Source organism: Lontra canadensis, unplaced genomic scaffold (genome assembly GCF_010015895.1).
Source record: "Lontra canadensis isolate GAN:19392208 unplaced genomic scaffold, GSC_riverotter_1.0 scaffold65, whole genome shotgun sequence".
NCBI lineage: Eukaryota > Metazoa > Chordata > Mammalia > Carnivora > Mustelidae > Lontra > Lontra canadensis.
The window spans coordinates 1,559,194-1,568,087 of NW_022631059.1; positions in this window are offsets into that span (position 1 = coordinate 1,559,194).

Consider the following 8,894-nt stretch of genomic DNA (forward strand, 5'->3'; position numbering starts at 1 on the left):
CGTTCGGCAGAGGAAATCCCACAGCCCACGGGACTCGCCCTCTAGGACCCTTAACTGCAGAGCGTCGGTCCGCCCGGCTAGGCTGGGCCTGGACTGCACAGGAGGGACGCAGGAGCCCTGACTTCCCGCCCGCAGGGCCCCACACCGCGGCCACACGAGCGGCGCCTCCCAGCCCCGCAGAGCATCACAAAGCCCAGTAAGCGCCAGCTTTTCGGGACTGGCCCCTGGGGGGCAGCGCCCGGGGCAGCCTGGGGACACCCAGGAGGCGGTGAGGGAAGAGGCACGGAGAGGTTCGACGGGAGCAGGGGAAGCACGGGAGGGCTGCACCGGCGGGGTGGGGGTACGACCAGGCAGCCTGCCCTGCCGGCCGGGGTCTGGTGGGCACTGGGCACGGCCGGGGCAGGGGGCGGGGGCACGCCTGGCCACACACAGAAGATCTGGCTCATCACCACCAGTGCTTGGACCCAGCTTCTGTCCTCGGGGAGGAGGGGCAGGGCTGGACCCAGGGCAAACGCTGCTTTCCACGAAAAGCTCTTTATTCAGACACCTGTGCTAAAGGAAACATCTAGACCTTTTGTCCCCAACAAACGGTGCCTGGTCACCGCGGCGCAGGTTCTCCCGGGCAGGCGCAGTTCTGTGGGCCCCTGAGCCAGAGGAGGGGCCCATCCGCTTGCCACTGGCCGGAGACACCCACCCTCCCACCCCGGGCACTGCCCTTGGACCTCGGAGTCCTGTTCTATGGAGCTTGGGGCCCAAGCCCGTCCACGGAGGGGCGACTGGGGGCAGAGGGCACTCCCCTCCCCCCCCGCAAGGCCAAGTCTGCCGGGAGGCCCCATATGAGCCACCCCCGCCCCCAGCCTCTGGGACCCAGGGCTCGGTCTCTCTTGCTCTAAGAGCTCTGTCCTCCCCGGCTGTGGAGCGCGCACCCCCAGTTCTGTGACTTCCGCAGAGGCCAAGGAGCCTGCCCAGGTGGGAGAGGCGGAGGGGCCCGGGAACGGCCCAACCAGTGGCGCCGAGGCTCTCCGTCTGGCCCCTGCCCCAGATTCCGTGCCCGCAGCAGGCAGGGGACGACCCTGCCCCAGACGCTCGAGCCGCATCGTGCCCAGGGCCCACGGCAGCGGCAGCCGTCGTCACCGTCCCCACGCTTCCCGGGGGCCCGGGGACACGCTCGGGCGAGAAGAGGAAAAAGCAAGGGGCAGAGCACGATCGCCGCGACGTCAGAAACACGCAGGACAGAAGGCCAGGCCAAGGCGCGTGAAGGGCGGCTGACTGGAGGCCCCGAGCTCCGACCCCGGGGCCCTTAGGGCGCGAGGGACAGGCCGCGGCTGCCAACACCGCTCGGCTGAGACGGCGGCGGCCGCACGTTCCGGAACTGGGGGGCGGCAGCCGGGCTCCAGCGGGGAGACAGCCGCACCCGCGCCCAGACAAGGCCCCTGCTCCCCGCAGGAAGGGCGGCTGGGGAGGCCGGAGCACGGCCCCAGGGACAACACGGACGCCGCGGACCACGCCCACGCCCGAGCGCCGCCCCGCCCCCAGCCAGGCCAGGGCCTCCGCGAGGCCTCCCGGGAAGCCGCCCGGAGCCGCCGGGGCCACGGGGCGCACCTGCGGGCCGTGCGGTGGAGAGAACCGCCGAGGGCCGGTAACGTCCCCCGCAGCGAAGGAGACGGCGTCCGCCAGTGCGAGCCCCGAGCACAGCACGGACCCCACAGAACAGGGCCCTGGGCGGTTTCTGTACTGACCGGAGCAAAAAACCGCCTGGGGGGGCACCTGGGGGGCTCGGTGGGTTAAGCCTCTGCGGTGGGCTCAGGTCACGGTCTCCTGGTCTCTGGGTGGTGGGATCGAGTCCGGCTCTCTGCTGAGCGGGGAGCCTGCTTCCCCCTCTCTCTGCCTGCCTCTCTGCCTACTTGTGACCTCTGTCTCTCAAATAAATAAAATCTTTAAAAAACCAAAAAACCGCCAGTGGAAGGGCTGGAATACAAAACTAACGAAAACTCCTAGAAAACAGATTAAAAAGACTGAAACAGAAAACAGAAAAGATGACAAAATTAGAAAATCCAAGTGGCAAGGAACTATTCTTCCCAGACTTCCGGAAAGAAAACACACGGAGAAATTTCATCCAAAAAATCGTTCAGTGTGTTTCCTCAGAACTGAAGGATATGACTTTCCAGACTAGAACTTTCTCCCAGGGACCAGTTTGCCAAAAACATCGAGGACAAAGAGAGATCCTAACAAAGAATGGACCGAGAAACCACGGCATTGAGTTCTTTCACACAAGCCAGAATTTGGTGAACTGTGGAGGAGTAATGGCCTCATCCCGAGGGGAGGTTTCCTGAGGAAACATGACCAATCTCGAGGGGGGCCTTCCTGAGGAGAAATGACCGATCCTGAGGGAAGGCTTTCTGAGGAAAGATAACAAATCCTGAGCTAGACTTCCCAAGAAGAAATTACCTGTCCTGAGGTGTGTTGTGTGTGTGTGTGTGGGGGGGGGAGTCTTCCTGAAGAGAGATGATCCTGAGTGAGACTTTCTGAGAAGGGATGACTCAACCTCAAGGGGAGGCTTCCTGAGGAGACATGACTGATCCTAAGCAAGACCTTCTAAGGAGGGATGACCCAATCTTGAGGGGAGCCTTTCTGAGGAGAGATGACCGATGGATCACGAGCAGGACTTCCTGAGGAGGGATGACCCAATCCGGAGGGGAGGCTTCCTGAGGAGAGATAACCAATCCCGAGCAAGACTTCCTGAGGAGAAATTACCTATCCTGAGGGGTGTGTGTGTGTGTGTGTGTGTGTGGATCGTCCTGATCCATCCTGAGTTGAGACTTTCTGAGAAGGGATGACCTGATCTCAAGAGAAGGCTTCCTGAGGAGATAGCCAATCCTGAGCAAGACTTCCTGAGGAGAAATGACTGATCCTGAGGGGAGGCTTCCTGAGGCGACATGACTGATCCTGTGCAAGACTTTCTCAGGAGGGATGATCTGACCCTGAGGGGAGGCTCCTGAAGAGAAATGACTGACCCTGAGGGGAAGCTTCCTGAGAAGTCATGACCAATCCGGAGCAGGGCTTTGAGGAGGGATGACCTGATCCTGAGGGAAGGCTTCCTGAGGAGAGATAACCAAACCTGAGCAAGACTTCCTGAGGAGAAATTACCTATCCTAAGATGTGTGTGTGGGGGCCTGTCTTCCTGAAGAAAGATGACAAATCCTGAGCGAGACTTTGTGAGGAGAGATGACCCGATCTCAAGGGGAGGCTTCCTGAGTTGATGGCCAATCCTGAGCAAGACTTTCTGGGAGAAATTACCTATCCTGAGGTATGTATCTGGGAGGTGTCTTCCTGAAGGGAGATGACCCATCCTGAGCGAGACTTTCTGAGAAGGGATGACCCGATCTCAAGAGAAGGCTTCCTGAGGAGATAGCCAATCCCGAGCAAGACTTCCTGAGGAGAAATGAACTGATCCTGAGGGGAGACTTCCTGATAAGACACGACCAATCCTGAGCAGGACTTTCTGAGGTGAGATGACCCAAGAGGTTTGCAATACCATCTGGAGGGGCCGGTGGTGAGGTCAACAGTAAGTTATGGTTGGTGAGTGGCGGTGAGATCCTTGTCTTAGTGTCTCTCTCCCATCTCTGCCCCTCTGATCTTCCCACCCAAAGCCATCAGGCTGAGACAGCCTCTGCTCTTTTGTGGACATACGCGTCCCTCACCGTGTGTACAGGTGGAGCAGTTTCTTCCTTCTGGCTATGCTGGTCCTTTTCTACTCTGATGTTTTGTTGGAGATTATTCCGTATCGGCCAATAAGATACAATCCCACGTGGGATTCACTCAGCCTCACACCTTCTGCTGCTACACAAAAGGGCCACAGCGCTCGCCGCCCACAACATGCGGTGGATGGACACTCTAGGGAAGCTCCTAGGAGCAGCCTGCGGTGTGAGAGGGAGCGGCCCTGGCTGAGCGGACGGACGGCTGCGTGAGCATCACAGGCGGTGGCGAATCGGCACTTGGCACTTCCGCCGCCTCTGCCAACTCCGGTCTCAGGGCAGCCGCGCCACTCCTGGGTCAGGGCCCCTCTCCACCTGCAGCCACCGGGGAGCGCACGAGAGCAAGTGGTGCCAGACTCCACTGGGGAAAGCCAGTGGGACCCAGCAACGGATGCGACCTGACGTGAATCAGGGGTGTGGGTTTAAAAAAAAACCCAAGCGCACATGCCAGGCGCTCTCGAGAGGAGCTGGCCCTGCCCTGTGGCTCTGGCTCTGTGTTCGACCCCCGCGGCCCATTTCCAAAAACTAAGGACACAGCAAAACGCACCTAATGTGATCGCGACAGCAAACACACTTTTGTCTTCCTGAGGGCACGCGGGAGTCGCCTCCCGTCTTCGGGTCTGCGAGCGCGCACGGATGCCGGTCACGGGCAGCAAGACCGCTCGGCGTCGTGAGAGCCTCCGTGTGCAGGGAAGAGGCGCGTGTTCTCTCAAAGGCGCCACGTTCGCGCGCGTCTTGCCCAGGGAGCAGCGGCCCCGTGTTCTTCTCCATACGACCCTGGACTTGCCACCGTGACTTACCGTGAAGGGCCGCTCACACCGTGTTCAGATGCCACGGATAAATTCCGGTCAAGTGAGGCTGCCCAGCGCCTTCCTGTGCCCGTCGCCTGGCTTAGCCAGAAGCACAGCCTGTGAGGAGCTCACGGCGTCACCCACGTTAAAGCCGAGGAAATGAGGCGCAGAAAGGCCAAGTCTGAAGAAGATCGGAGTCCAGGAAGCTCCCCTGCAGCTCCGTGGGCTCCCATCCTCGCCCTCAACGCAGGGGCCTGCTGCTGCCCCACCTCCCGGCACCTCTACGCTGACAGGAACAGGACCCGCCATCAGAGCTGTGCGCTCTCTCGGAACCGCACCGGCCAAGTGCAGCGGGACTGAGTTCCGAGACCCCTCTCTGCAGCAACATCTAGCACCTTCTCCCTGGAGCCTTCGGACTAGTCACGTTCACGGGGCCAGGCGGCCAGTCGGGGCGCGCTCTGCGGTTCAGGCAGGAAAGACCGGCCCGACCTCCTCAAAGGTCCTGCAGGACGCGGGGCCATCGGGCCGGGCCCCGACTCCTGCCCCCGTGGGGCTGGGGATCCCAGCGCCACCGGCCTCCGACTCCCGAGCACACGGGGCAGGGGAACGGGTTGGGGCGGAGGGCCAGAGCCCCGGGAGTGCCCTGGGGGACCAGCCGTTAGTGTCATGTGGCAAACCCCGGCTGCTGCCCGTCCGTCCGCCTCGAAGCTGCACACTCGGCTACGGCGAGGAAAAGCGGCGCGCGCCCGCGGACGCCAGCCCCGCACTTCCCTCAAATGCTTCCTCGTCCTGCGGGCCTGCGGGGCTCTGAGGGGCCCGGGCAGCAGGCGGGGCGCAGCCTGTCTCGGGAGGGATGCGCGGCGGGAGGGCTCGGCCGCTCCACGGAGCCCACCCACCCCCGGACTGTGCTCCGACCCGCACCACCGCCTCCTGTCCCTGCGGAGGGGACCACTTCGGGGCTTCCCTTGACCCGGGCTCTGCTCCGGGGAGGCTTTCCGTCCCAGCGGCCTCAGACCGCGGGTCGGCCAAGGCGGGGCTTGGCCTCCGCAGGCCATTTGCAGTCGCGGGACAGATCACTGCACTTTCCTTACCGAACTAGCCCGCATTCTTTGAGAGAGCACAGGGCAACTGTCCCCCATCTCGGTGGCCACCCCTCCCCTCTGTGCCCCTGGAGGCCAACGGGGCCCCTGACTCAGAGCCTGGGCAGGGCACCTGCCCTCACCTGGCTCCCCTTCCCACACTGGACCTGCGCTGGCAACAGCCCCGGGGCCCAAACGTCTACCAGCTCCGACCCGCTCCCACAGAGCCCGCCTCCCCACCGCACAGCCGGGCGCACGGAGAGACAGACGCCGTGGCCACCCTCTAGCCAAGAAAACGGATTACGAAAACCAACACTAGCAGCAACGGACGACGCTGACATTTACTAAGCAACCACTGTGTGCCCAGCAACGAGCAGGGGTCTGCCCAAGTGCCGGTGCGCACGGCCCCCTCTGCTGTGCCCACGCCCAGCCCCGCGGCCCGCGGACGTGACCGCGACCCCGACCCCAGCCCTCCCGTGCTGGCGAGCAGGGGTTCAGGCGGCCCCAGCCAGGGGGAGCTGTGAGGGCGGATCCCGGCCTGCAGGCCACCTAGCCAGGTACGGGGACACCTGGAGTCTGCTGGGACACACTGCCCATCTCCACCTCAGGGGCCCTGGCGAAGACCCATTCCCTGTGGTTGGCAGAGAAGGTCAGTCCCGCCTACAGCTCCCACGCAGCGCAGCGGTGTCCGGTCACCACGAGAGAAAGCACGGCAGCACACAGGGCAGGCTCCGCCGCTCCGGCTGGCCCTCCCCGCCGTTCCCGTTTTGGTCCCATGACCTGCTCCAGGCAGGCCACCAGTGCGACCACCCTCGATTCCTCCAGTCCTCCATTCGCTCCTACACAGGCCATGTGTGAGAGCACCTGCAACTCCCTTGATGTTCTAGATCCCTCCTACCCTCGCACCTTGGTTTTCCTAGTCTGGAGTACCGCTGCCCACCATGCCCTCTGTCCTGGGTTACACGGTGGTCCTCAGGGCCTTGTGTTTCAGTCCTAATCCCCGGTGTCCGCAAATGCGGCCTTATCTGGAGATAACGATCCTTGCAGGTGTGATCAAGTCAAGGTGAGATCAGACGGAAGGCCCTGAACCCTGTGACTGGCATCCTTGAGGAAAGAGAGGAATTTGACACAGAGACGAACACCACGGGAAGACCGAGGCAGAGATGGGGGTGACGCGTCTACAAGCTGGTGGCACCAGGAACTCAGAGAAAAATATACTGCAGATCCCCCCAAAATCCCAGAAAGTCACCAACGTGCCAACACCTACATTCTGGACATTGGGTCCCCAGACTGTGAGAAATTACATTTCCGTTGGTTTTTTTTTTTTTTTAAGATTTTATTTATTCATCTGACAGAGATCACAAGTAGGCGGAGAGGAAGGCAGGGAGAGAGGAGGAAGCAGGCTCCCCGCTGAGCAGAGAGCCCGATGCAGGGCTCGATCCCAGGACCCTGGGATCATGACCTGAGCCGAAAGCAAAGGCTTTAACCCACTTTTAATTTTTTTTATTTTTTATTTTTTTAAAGATTTTATTTATTTATTTGACAGAGAGAGATCACAAGCAGGCAGAGAGGCAGGCAGAGAGAGAGGGGGAAGCAGGTTCCCCGCTGAGCAGAGAGCCCGATGTGGGGCTCGATCCCAGGACCCTGAGATCATGACCTGAGCTGAAGGCAGAGGCTTAACCCACTGAGCCACCCAAACGCCCTTTAACCCACTTTTTAAAGCACTAAGCTTACGAGGACATCATGGCAGCCCCCGAAAACGCACACATCTGGTTTCGCCGACACCTCCAGTGACGGATGGCGGTCACCCGTGCTCCTGTGCGCCCCGAGCCCCGACTGCGCCCAGCACAGCGCCAGGCTAGACACAGACGAGGGATGATTCAGGGACTCGCGAAGCTCTGGGTGCTACGCTCGCCACCTTACTGCCGGGACAGGGTGAGGGAGAGGACACCTGACTGGACCTTCAAGGCTGAGGCGGAGTTTGCCTGACAAAGTCCTGCTCAAATACGCCCTAAGGCCAAGCTACTTCCCGGTCGCCCGACCCCGCGGGCTCCCGAGGAACCCGGCTTCTGCCAAGCCTCCACGCGTGAGCGGAGGACGCGCGCCCCCGAGCCCCGCGGCCTGCCCACGGGAGCCCCGGCTGCATCCACGGGCGGCAGCCCAGCAAGGCAGGTACGGGCCGGGCGGCCAACCCGGAGCCATTTCCAACGGACGGACAGCGGGCTTCCCTCTCCGGCCTGCGCCTGGGAGCAGGGCCCGCCGCGCACCCTTCTGGGGCGGACTTGGGGGAGCGTTCGTGGGGGCGAGGGCGCAGCGCAAACAACGAAAGGACCGTTAGGCCAAAGGCAGCTGCGGAAACGGTCACTGCGCCCATGACGTCTGAGCTCCAAAAAGCCAGGGGACCCCTTGGACTTGGGGCCAAGCGCGCCTCTGAGCCTCTGCCCAGCCGAGCCCCGGGCGATGGAACAGTCTTGCTCCCGGAGCGCGCTGTCCGGCAGTGTCTCCCCGCGAAGCACGAAGCTCCGCTAGGTCTCGGGGTCCTCGTCTGTCAACAGGGACGACGGTCACCGTCGCAAAGCATCAAGCGAGATTAAGACCTGTGAAGCCCTTGGCCGCGCCGGCGCGCGGAACAGAAAACAGCGCGCGCTTCTCCGTCCGTGTGTCGCGGCTGCCAGGTCGCGCTCCCGCACCCGCGCGCCGGCGCCGTCCCCAGCGGGAAGGCGGAGGACAAGGTCCACAGGTCCTGCTGGGACCTGGAGGAAGGGACCCCTCGGGGGCTGCTAGTGGGACCCGGGCGGTCGCGGCCCCAAGAACCCCGAGGGCGAAGGAGCAATGAGGGCGGCTACCCGCGGCGCAGGGAACACTCAACGGGAACGGCTCGTGCCGCCTTCCTCCAGGAAGCGCCTTCTGAGGAGCAGCACGAAAATTCAGGGCGCCGGGCTGCAAGCGTCAGGCCCCGGGGCGGGAGGCCCCCGCCGCGAGCCGCGAGCCGCGCGTCGGCACCGCCGCGACACCCAACTTCGGACGCGGGGACGCTGGAAAGCGAGCCGGGAAAGTTTCTGTCAGGTGAGGAGGCCGCCGGGTGTCCGCCGAGAACGCCGGACCCGCGCGGGAGGGCGGCGCAGCGCGGCCGGCAGGGCGACCCCGGGCCCCGCGCGCTCCGGGAGGGGCTCCGGGCCGCCGGCTCGGCGCACCCCCCCACGCCCCCGCGGGGGCCTCGCAGGCCCGGGCCCCGCGGCCGAGCGGCGGACGGACCGGGGTCGTCCCCC